We start from the raw sequence: 15168 nt of genomic DNA, 5'->3' as shown, positions 1-15168 counted from the left end.
GTAAAATAGATATCGGTGCAGGCTTGGATGTAAGCTCGGCCTGGAACTGTGGGGGTCATTCAGATCCGCTCGCGAGCAAAGGACGCTCGCAAGCGGGTCGATGTTGCCCCACTGCGCATGCGCACAATGGAGGGAGCTCCGTCGTGCGCATGCGCGAGACCCGGATAGCGACGGGCTCTCCGTCGCTCCGGGTCTCGCACCAAAGGGGGCGTGCTGTCGATGTTGATTGACAGCACGCCCCCTTTGGTGGGCGTGCCGGGGGCGTGGCTGCCAGACGGAGGCGTTCCCATGGGAACGCCTACTGTCTGAAGCCGGCCCCACTGACATCAGTAATGATGTCAGTGGGAGTGATTTTGGCTCTGATAGAGCCAAAATCACTCCTGGGCTTGCGGCAGCGAGACCCTACCGCAGGGTCTCGTCGCAAGCCTGATGGTCAAAGACCATCGCGACCATCTTTTTGGCCGCTCGCATATGCTGTGGGTGGTCACCCACAGCTATGCGAGTGGCCAGGAGGACGCTCCATTTTCAGGTAGGAGGGCCCTGATTCAGAGCGAGCGCTCTGGTCAGAGCGTTCAGCTCTGAATCAGGCCCTCTGTGTACAGACGGCTGTATAGTGAGAAAGCCGATGTGGATGTTCTTTGCTGGGTGCAGGGAAGTAATCCTGAGTAGATGTAAGTGTTCATATGGGTCAGAATAGGTCAAAATTAGAGCACCTAATGCATTTTTGCAGCTGTCTTTGGGCTCTTTACATAACGCAAACTGGACGTAATGACCTGTAAATGCCAGATCCATATTTATCCTCTCAGCCCTTACAGAGCACCCACCTAATGCTGGGCAAACACTCTACAATGATCGGGCCGATATCCGCGGGTCGCCCAGATAATTGTAGTGTGTGTGGACGACCGAGGGTTAAATATCGCTCAGTCGGGCATGCCGGATCGTCCACCATGCCCGTCCGATGCGATATCTGCAAGGCAAAATGTTGGCCGCAGCCCACAGACAGACATTTCCCATGTTCATTGCCATGGAAGGAATGGGGAAATGTCTCCTCCCCGGGGGGCGGAGCGCAGATGTCGGGGCCGATACACTGTGAGCTATCTCACAGTGTATGCCCGCGATATCCGCAGGCTGATAGGCTGCCAGATAAAATGTCTGTCGGTCTGACAGGCATTTTATCTGGCAATGCATGCCCGGCATTAACTTGTACTAATAAGCTGCAGATTTCTACTTCACTGACAAACCAGCCCTATGATATGAGACCATACCAGCCAACATTTTTATGTTTAGAAAATCAGGCTGCCTCCAAAAATGGCCGAACAGTCGTCACTTTCTGCCGCATTGCAATACAGAATACTGTATACATCAGGCATGATCCGAATGACTAGAAATACAGTTATACAACAAGTAACTCCTTTGCATTTTTTGCCTGAATCCACTTCCTATAGGGGAGCTACCAGTGCTCGAAGTGGGAATTTAAAGGTGGGGGTATGGAGAATGAATCTCCCCCCCCCCACTTCACCCTTGGGCCCCTGCTTCCATATCACCCCATTGTACTTCTCACCCACCCCCCACTTCTCCCTGCCTGCTCCCCTCTCTCACACCCTGCCCTTGTCACTGATTCCCTCTCTTTCACCCCCTACAATACTAACTGCCTGCCTCTGTCTGCCCCTCTCTCTATTCCCCCTTTGACATCCTCCCCTCTCTCTACTCCCCTCTGACCTGCGCTGCTGGAATGGATGGAGCCCCCCGGGAGCACCGGGTCCTCGTGGCTGCTGCAGTAGACAGTGCACTGCAGTTTACACTATCCGGCGCCAGTATGAGCCAATGAGAAGCTGCTGCTTGGCAGCTTCTCATTGGCTGGCAGCTGCGAGCCCCGCGATTGGCTGGCGGCTGCGAGCCCCGCGATTGGCTGGCGGCTGCGAGCCCCGCGATTGGCTGGCAGCTGCGAGCCCCGTGATTGGCTGGCAGCCAGGGCGTGCTGCTTACAGTGCATCCGTGACCAAATGCTTTGTCCCTGCGGGACACATCTCTACATGTTGCCGGCGTTGTTCCAGCGGTGGTGTATTTTCTACTGCGGCTAAAATGAAGTGGGACCGGGAAGTGGCGGTATGTCATACTGCCACACTTTGACCACTGGGAGCTACAGTGACAAAAATGTATTGTTGACTAATAATTTCACAGTATTCAACCACAGAATTGCTGGGTTTACTGGTGGAGTCTGAACGTCGTCATGCACTACGCGTTTCTCCAGTTACAGCCAAATGTACATCTAACAGGTTCCCTGGGAAACCCAAGCAGGAAGGTTTCCAGCAAGGTACAATAATAATAGGGATACAGGAAGGACCAGGTCAGTAATTCATATTATTCTAAAGGAATGTGTCCTTAAGGCATGCCCCTTTCATTAGTGTACCACACCATAGTACCCCTTATACAATGCCCACAGTTGTAGTGTACCCTATATATTTTGTCCACTGTAGTAGTGCCCCCTATACAATTCACACAGTAGTAGTGCCCCTATGCAATAACCACCGTAGTGCCCCCTATGCAATGCCCACAGTAGTAATGCCCCTTGTAGTAGTGCCCCATATACATTGCTCACAGTAGTAGTGCCCCCTATACATTGTCCACAATAGTAGTGGTGCCCCTATACAATGCCCAAGCCAGTAGTGCCCCTTACACATAATGTCATTGAACAAACAAACCGTAATTACCTGAGGCCCCGCTCCTGCGCCCGCCGCCCTCCTAACACTCCTCGCTCTGCTGTGTCTCTCCCAACACCCACTGCGGGAGCCGGAAGGCGGAGCTTAGGAGCGAGCTCTGGCTTGCAGGGAGGGGGCGTCCGGCATATGGAGAAGGCAGCAGGGGCGGCGCTTTTTCCATATATGCCTCTCCAGATGTTTCGGAGGGTGGATCAGTTCCAGTATACCATACCGTAGTATACCGGCACACTTTGAGAACTGATCTCAGTATAAAGAATAAATATTACCAGTTTTACTTATCGGCGTTGTCTCCACACCAAGAACTGCTGCAAGTCAGGATGTACCTTGCTGCTGGGAATCCAAAGGTTGCAGCGCTCTAAATGCCCCCTAGAGGTGACAGTGCGGGAGTGCTAGTGAGGTACTGCATCAGCGGAGGAAAATCAGAATGGTAGGACAAGCCAAAGATCAGGGTCACCAGCAGAGGGCAAAACAGAAAGACAAGCCAAGGTCGGGGTTCACAGGCTGAGGTTCACAATGATAGTACACGGAGGTTCAATCAGTATTCAAAACAGGCAGTAACACTGGAGCGCAGACAGGAGACCGCATACTCTGGGCACCAGTATGGTGCACAGAGTAAGCTTATACTGACACCAAGTTGAGGTCCTTGGCCAGATGACCAAAAAATGTATCTCCTTGCACCCAGCCCTAGAGGGCGCTCCTGCAGCACACAGGACAGGAGCAGCAGTAGCAACTGCCGACCATCCAACACAGCCTGGAACCGCTGAAGCTGTCAGTGGTGGGAGTGACCCGATGGACATGCCCCATGGACCGCCCACAGGACTGAAGGAGGTCCCACGACTTAGCCCTGTGACAGGAACATATCCACAATATGCACATATATCACTGAAAAGAAACTGGGGCTCAGGTGCGCTGATGGAATTACGTTGACTGATGTCGCCGCCAGCAGCAAATTCCGAAAGGAAAAGGGGATATCGATGGATGCGCTCCATTGTGTCACTAAGTGCAATATAATAAAATGTATATACAACGTATTAAAAGGCAACATGAACTGACTGCAGTCATACGAAAAAATGGCAATTTAAAAAAAATCCATAGATCACAACAACGGGACAAAATGAGCACATGATATATAATTACTGTATATACAGTCCATCCACTAACAGGTAAATACACCATGAGAGCCTTATTTAGAAATGGGTATAGCAGCGATCACCGGTCATTACACGAAACGTAAGGTCCCTCCTCCGTGAGGTCAGTGTGATGATTGGTCCTGGAAAAACAAACGTCTCTCTGGCAGGTGGAAGCCGGGGCTGCATGTTTACAGCTGTATTTGCCGATTCGGTTAAAATGCTGTCTACACGCCGACATCTGCATTCTAGGATTGACATAGTGACTGTCGATCCTATGTACCCATCCCGAATTTGGCATCAGGAGACTGAATGCCAGATACTGTGAAGGGACGGGTTGCTGAACATTGGCCATCCTTCAGCATCTTGGGTCAGTGGAATCGGTCAGTATCCCTTACTCACATTGAAGGTGGAAATGTACTCATTTAATTCCTATGAAAAAGTGTTAATAAAGGTCTCCCTACACCAGGGTGACCCTCTGCTAACTACCCATGCTGCCTTTTGGAAAGTGTCTCTTGTAAATATTAGGAACACCTCCACACTGAGTAAATATCTCACACCTAGGAACAACACCAACTACCTTCAGCCACCCAACCACCTCAAGCTACCCAACAATCTCCTGCAAGGCAACCTCCTCCTACCAGCCAAACTCCTGCAGCTACTGTACCTAATTGCCTTCTATTGCCCAACCACTTCCAGCCAGCCAACAGTCTTCTCCAAGCAAATCACCTCCAGCCAGCCAAACTCCTCCAGCCAATCACCTCTACACACCCAACCAGCTATAACTACACAACCACTTCCTGCAAGACAACTATATCCAGCCACACAACCACAATCTCCCAAGAAATTCCTGCCACCTAACCACCTCCTGCCAGCCAATCACCTCTACACACCCAACCAGCTATAACTACACAACCACTTCCTGCAGGCCAACTACCCCCAGCCACCCAACCACAATCCCCTAAGAAATTCCTGCCACCTAACCACCTCCAGCCAGCCAACCACAATCCCCTAAGAAATTCCTGCCACCTAACCACCTCCAGCCACCCAACCACAATCCCCTAAGAAATTCCTGCCACCTAACCACCTCCAGCCAGCCAACCACCTCTACACACCCAACCAGCTCCTGCCACCCAACTATTTATACAGATACACAACTACCTCCTGCCAGCCAACAACCTCCAGCCATGCAACCACCTGCACCCAACCAATTCCTGCCATCCAACCAATTCCGGCCATCCAGCCACCTTTAGACACCCTGCACTATCAGGCTAAGATACATAATTTTTTTTTCCATGGCCCCATTACTATTATCTCACACCAGAACACCTCTTCCCACCTGCTGCCAAGCAAACTACTCCTGCAGCCAACCACCTTAAGCCAACCAACCATCTCCTGCCAGCCAACCACCTCCTGCCAGCCATCCATCTACCACTAATCACTTCCAGCCAGCCACCTGTCTCCCCCTAGCACACCAGTGCTTGAGAGTTTTTTAAGTCTAAAAAAACATGCAAGTTCGCTCTGTTACTTTGTTTTTGGACTCTATTACATTGGCAAAGTTTAAAAAGTGTCAAAAACTCTCACTTTTCTAAACTCTCACCCTATTACATTTGGCCCAAAATGTTTTATTTTGCCTGAATGATAGATCACTGTAATGTTAATTCAATATAAATACACAGTTAAGCAATATGACTTTGTTAACAGTAAACTCAGTTTCACACACAGTATAAGTTTCAGAATAAGTTCTAGCAATTTTACAAAGAAAAAAAGAATGACTTCCGGTTGCTAGAAAAAAAATAAAAATATATATATATATATATATATATATATACACTGTTCTGTCCTTGATAACTGTATGCAAAGGGAGTAACACCCTGTTCTCTATGGTTGTCTGCTAACAGAATATATATCACACAGTTCTGTTCTTGGATTGAGCTCAAAGGGGTAAAGTATTTCAGTTAGGTTAACTGTGTACTATGGGTGTCATTCAGACCCGCTCGCGAGCGGCAGTACGCTCGCAAGCGGGTCGATGTTCCCCACTACGCATGATGGAGGGAGTTCCGTCGTGCGCATGCGCGAGACCCGGGGAGCGACGGCCTTTCCATCGCTCCGGGTCTCGCACCAAAGGGGGCGTGCTGTCGATGTTGATTGACAGCACGCCCCCTTTGGTGGACGTGCCGGGGGCGTGGCTGCCAGATGGAGGCATTCCCATGGGAACGCCTACCGTCTCAAGCCGGCCCCACTGACATCACTAGTGATATCAGTGGGAGTGATTTATGGCTCTGATAGAGCCAAAATCACTCCAGGGCTTGCGGCAGCGAGACCCTACCCAGGGGCATTACTATGGGAGACAATGGAGGCGTCTGCCGCCGGGCTCCAGCTCTGAAGGGGCACCTCCTCCATTATCCACAAAATATTCACCCCACTTAGGGCTGTAACTACGTACCCGGAGTGTACCGTCACAGCCTCCCAATACATGGCACCCCTTCCCGGCACCTGAGAAGCCACCATACACTATTGGAGAGCTCCATGTCAGACCATCAGCTGCTACCTTCGTCTGTCTATAGCCTGTCTGCATGCAAATTGCTACATTACAGTGTCAGCGGCTGTGACGGGGGGGCACCAAATTATAACTTGTCTCCGGGTGTCTGGGATGAACTTACGCCACTGACCCTACCGCAGGGTCTCCGTCGCAAGCCCGATGGTCGCGATGGTCAAGACCATCGCGACCATCATCATGGACGCTCGCTATAGCTGTGGGTGGTCACCCACAGCTATACGAGCGTCCAGGAGGCCGCTCCAATTTCATGGAGGAGGGCCCTGATTCAGAGCGAGCGCTCTGGTTAGAGCGTTCAGCTCTGAATCAGGCCCTATGCAGGCTGTTATTCTGAGCAGTTCATTATACAGCATGAATCCCAAGTCACATACAATGCACACCACTGGTTACTATAGACTGGTAGCTGGTTGCTTTGCTTTCTTAAGGTAAATATCCCTTGGTAGCAAAGGGAGGGAAAATAAATCTTGGATAAAGTTCAGTTTATAGTGCTCTAAGGGTTGTTACTCACTGTGCCTTACTGAGTCTTTCATAATAGATAATGTGGTAGATGTATGATAGCGGCACTTAACGTTTACCGAGGCGAGGCAGGAAGCACTACCGATGAGATGTATAAACATCTCATCAGCCGGAGAGGGGGAGCGTTAACTCCCCCCTCCGGCGCTACCCGTTAGAGACAGCAGCGCATCAGCCTAGTGCTGATGCGCTGTGTCTCTGTCCCGGTCCGGCTCCACTGAGCATGCGCGGGATCTCGCAAGTATCGCGAGATCCCCGCGTGCAGCCCTGGAGCCGGCAGCAGCCCCAGCAGGGACAGCGCTGTCCCTGCTGTGGGGATAGGCTAGCGCCAGGGTGTAGCTGTCGATAACGACAGCTACAGCCGGCCGGTCATGCGGTATGACCGTTCGTACATGGCCCTGCCGCTCGGCGCTGCTATCTTGTAGATAGCAGCGCCAATAATGACAGGGGAGCATAGCATCCCTGTCATTTACCACCCAGACCCCCGATCATACATCGGGGAGAAGCGGTATCAGCGCACATAACGTTCGCTGATACCGCTTCTAGGCTTCATACATCTACCCCAATGGGAGCCACAATACACTTTAGGATATCACTGTGCCTGCGATCACTGCACCTGCTCCTTCTTGCTCTGTCTCACTGGGAGTCTCTTACTTCATATTGCCGGCTCCTTGCTGCCCACTGCGTCCTCTGACCTGGCAGTACAGCTTCTTCACTCCACGGCTTGGTTTCTGGTCACAGCCCTGCAAACAATCCCAGGTGCTGCTCCACACAGCCTACTTCTCAGTCCCCTCACACACCAGACATGTGCTTTCTCAGCCAGTTTCAGGGTCCTTCTCACTCCTCCCCTATTAGTTCCAGTTTTTAGTGCCCCATTTACAAACGAAGTGAAATACCAGCGGCAATTTTCGTTTAGTATCACTGTGATACAAACGAAAATTCCACTGGTATTTAGTAATACTTACCCCTCCGGCGAGGTCCCGCGAAGTCCAGCGGAATCCTCGTCCTCGACGAGGTCCTCTGCTGGGCTGCTGGCAGCCTAACGCTGCCAGCGACGGGGCTCCAGGGTCATGCGCATGCGCGACGGTCCGTCTGCCCATGTGCATGACAGGGAGACCCGGCAGTGCCTGGAAGGCTTCGTTGAAGCCGGAAAGGCACCGCCGGGTCTCCATTGCCGGCAATGGGGCCCACATCGCTCTCGCCATCTTTTAGATGGCGAGAGCGATGCTGTACAAACAGCGGTAATCTAAGATTACAGCTGTTTACTAAATACAGCAAAACGGTATAACCTCTTTAGCGAGCGCTAAAGGGGTTATACTTCGTTTGTAAATGGGGACCTTAGTCTGAGCTCACTAGTGAAGCGCACACTGCCAGATTTCCTTTGTCCTAGTGTACCTCCTCACTTCAGTTCCAGAACATTCTCCAGCTCAGGGCATACCTGCCGACGTTCTGGCTGCTACTTCTGGGAGGGAGCAGCCAGATCGGCAGGTTGGGGGGGCGTGGCCGGGACAAAGGGAAGCGGCTGGGCGGATGACAGTACTTGTGGGTGTGGCGAGGGCGGGGTCACGCAATCGCATCAGTTTGGACCCGACCCCACTACACAATGCCAATAAAAATAGGAATTGTGAAGCAGGGGGCAGGGCCAAAATGACTCGAATCGTGTCACCGCACCCCCCCGCCGCAGGGGATGAAGGGGTTATTGTGGGGGGGGTTAGGAGGGATGGGCGGCAGCCGGGAGAATTGCCTGCTTTCCCGGAAGGTCGGGAGCGGCACCCGATTTTCGGGAGGCTCCCGACCAAATCGGGAGGGTAGGCAAGTATGGCACAGGGCAACATATAAATGTTCACAAATATGAGGGTCTTTACAGGGTATCACATAACTAACCATCAGTAACTCAACTGATTCCTGCCAACCACATCCTGCCGCCCACTATCTCTTGCCAGCCAGATAATGGACCTGATAGAGAATGCACGCTAAGTAGACGTTGCATGCAAGCTGCCGACGTTTTCAGCCTGCGCACGCGTCCCACAGAATGAATTTGGGCGCAGTGAGAGCCAATTTCCGTTGGCATTCGTGGGTGGTAACTGGGGGGGGGCAGCTAGCCAGAAGCGGGCGTGTTACGGTCAGCGACTGCGGCTTTTGTTTTGCAGTTGCACTGACTTCTGTGGCTATGTTCAGACGGACATTCTGCGCCTCCATAGGACTGGGACAATATACGATGATGAGACCAATGTGTGACCAATGGCGCGTCTTGATACATAAATCGTCAGATTGGCGCTACAGTCATGCGGTCATCTATGTGCGAATACCATTGGCTGCGGCATCACCATAAAGACGCAGTCACGCTGCGGCAAAAGACGCCGTCATGGCTGCCTTAGCGTACACCTATAAACCAGGCCCAGTACACCTTCTACCAGGGGTGTATCTATAATGGGTGCAGGGTGTGCCCCTGGGTCCAGGGGGGCCAACACAGCACACCCTGCACCCATTAACTCTTTACACTTACCTGTCCGTTGTCTCCAGTAGTGCAGAGCATCAAAAGTCACTGGAAAAAGGGCAGCATCCATTTTCTGCATGCGCAGTACTGCTGTCCCAGGGAAAATGACGCGGGTGCCATTTTCCCGGAGACCTCAGCATGAGCAGTAGATTCTGGCAATAAGCCAAAATCTACTGCCGCATCACCCACCGCGGCACCACAAGAGAGAGGAGGGGACCAGCACTGAGTATGCCAGGAACCACCTCCTCTTAGCTAACCAGACACTCCAGGCCATGCACAAAGAAATACAATCAGACGACTTTTATGTACCAAGAGGTTGAAATTTCTGTTTTAACAACACGGTGGAAACGCTCGTGGGGGACATGAAACACGGCAAAGCTGCCCAGCTGTCCGTGTGAAAATAAATGACCCATAACTGGGTGCAGTGTCTGCCATCACCCGCTCTGTGGAGGAGGTAAATAAAAAGCATTTCAGGACTTTAAAAGCAGGGTAAAGGACAAACTCCGGGAACATTACAGGCAAGCCACCTTGGCATTCACTTACGTTCACCCTGCGCGAGTGACATGCCGCCCACTGCATGGCAACAGAAAGCAAATATTTAACCCTACATTAACCTCTTAATTAATGAACTCCACACAGTTCATGTTTTCCAGGTCACCTGGCAGGTGCGCAGGTGAATTCATTACTCACTGACACATTTTAAAAGATCCACAGGTCGAGCTACTGTCATTATCTCACTTGTGATTTTGTGAGGAGACCTGGAAAACATGTACTGTTTGGGGTGCTGAGGACCGAGTTTGAGAACCTGTGGGATAGACAAATTACAAATGTATAATCCTTAACCCCTTCGCTGCGGAGAACGAGTGGGCCTTGTCCTCCGGAGATACAGTTAGACTGCAGAGGACAAGTCCTCACTCATCCTCCCCAGCAAAAAAGGGGCAAAAAAAATACCACTTTAATATCTCTCCCCTACTAGTCCAAAAGATCACCGGGGACCCCCAGCAGTCCCGCTTGGTTTGGTTAACAAACAAACGTCACTTTTGAAAACAAAATAATGAGAATGATGTGGGACTAACTTTAAGGGCTCAGGGCCTGATTCAGAGCCGGACGCTCTGACAGAGCGCTCGCTCTGAATCGGGGCAGGCCCTCTGGTTTTTAAGAGCGTCCTCCTGGCCGCTCGCATAGCTGTGGGTGACCACCCACAGCTATAGCGAGCAGCCAGGAAGATGGTCGCGATGGTCAAGACCATCGTGACCATCGGGCTTGCAACGAGACCTTTGTGGTAGGGTCTCGTTGCCGCAAGCCACAGAGTGCTTTCGGCTCTAACAGAGCCGAAAGCACTCCCACTGACATCACTTGTGATGTCAGTGGGGCCGGCCACAAACGGTAGGCGTTCCCATGGGAACGCCTCCATCTGGGCAGCCATGCCCCCGGCCCGCCCACCGAAGGGGGCGTGCTGTCACTCAACATCGACAGCACGCCCCCTTTGGTACGAGACCCGGAGCAACGGTTTGCCCGTCGCTATCCGGGTCACGCGCATGCGCACTGGGCCACCATCGACCCGCTTGCGAGCGCATAGCGCTCGCGAGCGGGTCTGAATCAGGCCCTCTATTCATTATCACCTAATTTCTACAAATGAACATGTTCACCTGCTCTTGTAGAAATTAAATTTTCAGGCCATTCATCCAAAGGGTAAAACAGGAGATATCACAGATTCCTTCTGCCTGACCCCGGGGCTTTTGTGCGCCTGCGTCAGCTCTAGGTCACATAGCCGCACTAGTTTCACTGCTCTGAAAGGAGCGATAAAAAGACTCGAGGAGACAGCTGATTTTCGGAACAGCTGTCTCCACGCCGGAGCGATGATAAATTGCTCCAGCGCTCGCGGCAATTTGAAATGTTAATCATCGGGGTCCAGTTGCACCCCGATAATTAACATAATGAATAGAGCCCTGGGACTTTAATCTTTACCCTGTATTTCTCCAATGAAGATGTCCGTGCTTTTCACCAAAGGTAACAGCATCCCTGCTATCACACCGGCAAGCACCTGGGAGGCTGGCAATTGGGTACTATGAGACCAGGGCTGTAACTAGGGTGGTTCGATCAGTGCCATGGCACGGGGCACCGCAGGGCAGGGGGCGCTGTTTTGGCCTGTTAATTTTCCTGTTTATTATCATTCTCATTTGTAGCTTCCTCTACTCTTATCCCCAGCATCTCCTGGCCTCTCCTATCTCTTCCCTGGCCCTTCACCATGAGGCCATGGCCCTCTCTCAGGTGCACTATATTATGTCCCTATTTATCCCCAGCATCTCCTGGCCTCCCCTATCTCTTCCATGGCCCTTCCCCATGAGGCCATGGCCCTCTCTCAGGTGCACTATATTATGTCCCTATTTATCCCCAGCATCTCTTGGCCTCCCCTATCTCTTCCCTGGCCCTTCCCCATGAAGCCATGGCCCTCTCTCAGGTGCACTATATTATGTCCCTATTTATCCCCAGCATCTCCTGGCCTCCCCTATCTCTTCCCTGGCCCTTCCCCATGAGGCCATGGCCCTCTCTCAGGTGCACTATATTATGTCCCTATTTATCCCCAGCATCCCTTGGCCTCCCCTATCTCTTCCCTGGCCCTTCCCCATGAGGCCATGGCCCTCTCTCAGGTGCACTATTTTGTCCCTATTTATCCCCAGCATCTCCTGGTTTCCCCTATCTCTTCCCTGGCCCTTCCCCATGAGGCCATGGCCCTCTCTCAGGTGCACTATATTATGTCCCTATTTATCCCCAGCATCTCCTGGCCTCCCCTATCTCTTCCCTGGCAATTCCCCATGAGGCCATGGCCCTCTCTCAGGTGCACTATATTATGTCCCTATTTATCCCCAGCATCTCCTGGCCTCCCCTATCTCTTCCCTGGCCCCTCCCCATGAGGCTATGGCCCTCTCTCAGGTGCACTATATTATGTCCCTATTTATCCCCAGCATCTCCTGGCCTCTCCTATCTCTTCCCTGGCCCTTCACCATGAGGCCATGGCCCTCTCTCAGGTGCACTATATTATGTCCCTATTTATCCCCAGCATCTCCTGGCCTCCCCTATCTCTTCCCTGGCCCTTCCCCATGAGGCCATGGCCCTCTCTCAGGTGCACTATATTATGTCCCTATTTATCCCCAGCATCCCTTGGCCTCCCCTATCTCTTCCCTGACCCTTCCCCATGAAGCCATGGCCCTCTCTCAGGTGCACTATATTATGTCCCTATTTATCCCCAGCATCTCCTGGTCTCTCCTATCTCTTCCCTGGCCCTTCCCCATGAGGCCATGGCCCTCTCTCAGGTGCACTATATTATGTCCCTATTTATCCCCAGCATCTCCTGGCCTCCCCTATCTCTTCCCTGGCCCTTCCCCATGAGGCCATGGCCCTCTCTCAGGTGCACTATATTATGTCCCTATTTATCCCCAGCATCTCCTGGCCTCTCCTATCTCTTCCCTGGCCCTTCCCCATGAGGCCATGGCCCTCTCTCAGGTGCACTATATTATGTCCCTATTTATCCCCAGCATCTCCTGGCCTCCCCTATCTCTTCCCTTGCCCTTTCCCATGAGGCCATGGCCCTCTCTCAGGTGCACTATATTATGTCACTATTTATCCCCAGCATCCCTTGGCCTCCCCTATCTCTTCCCTGGCCCTTCCCCATGAGGCCATGGCCCTCTCTCAGGTGCACTATATTATGTCCCTATTTATCCCCTGCATCTCCTGGCCTCCCCTATCTCTTCCCTGGCCCTTCCCCATGAGGCCATGGCCCTCTCTCAGGTGCACTATATTATGTCCCTATTTATCCCCAGCATCTCCTGGTCTCTCCTATCTCTTCCCTGGCCCTTCCCCATGAGGCCATGGCCCTCTCTCAGGTGCGCTATATTATGTCTCTATTTATCCCCAGCATCTCCTGGCCTCCCCTATCTCTTCCCTGGCCCTTCCCCATGAGGCCATGGCCCTCTATCAGGTGCACTATTTTGTCCCTATTTATCCCCAGCATCTCCTGGTTTCCCCTATCTCTTCCCTGGCCCTTCCCCATGAGGCCATGGCCCTCTCTCAGGTGCACTATATTATGTCCCTATTTATCCCCAGCATCTCCTGGCCTCCCCTATCTCTTCCCTGGCAATTCCCCATGAGGCCATGGCCCTCTCTCAGGTGCACTATATTATGTCCCTATTTATCCCCAGCATCTCCTGGCCTCCCCTATCTCTTACCTGGCCCCTCCCCATGAGGCTATGGCCCTCTCTCAGGTGCACTATATTATGTCCCTATTTATCCCCAGCATCTCCTGGCCTCTCCTATCTCTTCCCTGGCCCTTCACCATGAGGCCATGGCCCTCTCTCAGGTGCACTATATTATGTCCCTATTTATCCCCAGCATCTCCTGGCCTCCCCTATCTCTTCCCTGGCCCTTCCCCATGAGGCCATGGCCCTCTCTCAGGTGCACTATATTATGTCCCTATTTATCCCCAGCATCACTTGGCCTCCCCTATCTCTTCCCTGACCCTTCCCCATGAAGCCATGGCCCTCTCTCAGGTGCACTATATTATGTCCCAATTTATCCCCAGCATCTCCTGGTCTCTCCTATCTCTTCCCTGGCCCTTCCCCATGAGGCCATGGCCCTCTCTCAGGTGCACTATATTATGTCCCTATTTATCCCCAGCATCTCCTGGCCTCCCCTATCTCTTCCCTGGCCCTTCCCCATGAGGCCATGGCCCTCTCTCAGGGGCACTATATTATGTCCCTATTTATCCCCAGCATCTCCTGGCCTCTCCTATCTCTTCCCTGGCCCTTCCCCATGAGGCCATGGCCCTCTCTCAGGTGCACTATATTATGTCCCTATTTATCCCCAGCATCTCCTGGCCTCCCCTATCTCTTCCCTTGCCCTTTCCCATGAGGCCATGGCCCTCTCTCAGGTGCACTATATTATGTCACTATTTATCCCCAGCATCCCTTGGCCTCCCCTATCTCTTCCCTGGCCCTTCCCCATGAGGCCATGGCCCTCTCTCAGGTGCACTATATTATGTCCCTATTTATCCCCAGCATCTCCTGGCCTCCCCTATCTCTTCCCTGGCCCTTCCCCATGAGGCCATGGCCCTCTCTCAGGTGCACTATATTATGTCCCTATTTATCCCCAGCATCTCCTGGTCTCTCCTATCTCTTCCCTGGCCCTTCCCCATGAGGCCATGGCCCTCTCTCAGGTGCGCTATATTATGTCTCTATTTATCCCCAGCATCTCCTGGCCTCCCCTATCTCTTCCCTGGCCCTTCCCCATGAGCAGGGCTGCCATCAGAAATTGTGGGGCCCGGGACTGACAAAATAGGTAGGGCCCCCCCTCCCATGCCTTTATCTTATCCCTACAACAACAAACCTCCTATTTCTCTTTAAGATTGTGATCTGCTTTTTTGTTATTCTTCTATGGCTTGTCTTTCTGTCCTCTTTTCTGCAATGCAATCTTCGCTCACTTGGCGTTCTAGGGCATGGTATAGCGTTGTGCCACTCCACCCCTATATGGCATCACAAGTGACGTCAAATATAGGTGAAACGCAGCGGGCCTGCAGGAACAATTCCCAGAGGGCCAATGCACAGGGAAGGCTTGTTTTCTCCCAGTGACCAGTGTCCTCCCCAGTGGCGTAACTTCGTCCCAATCAACTGGAGACAAGAAAGATATTGGTGCCCCCTCTCCCTCACGACTGGATTGCATTTGAACTGTTCCCAGTTTTTAACACTAGGTAAGAATCAC

The sequence above is a fragment of the Taudactylus pleione genome, unplaced genomic scaffold (genome assembly GCF_031769625.1).
Source record: "Taudactylus pleione unplaced genomic scaffold, aTauple2 ptg001724l, whole genome shotgun sequence".
In the NCBI taxonomy this organism is placed as follows: Eukaryota; Metazoa; Chordata; class Amphibia; order Anura; family Myobatrachidae; genus Taudactylus; species Taudactylus pleione.
This window is presented reverse-complemented; position numbering follows the sequence as displayed.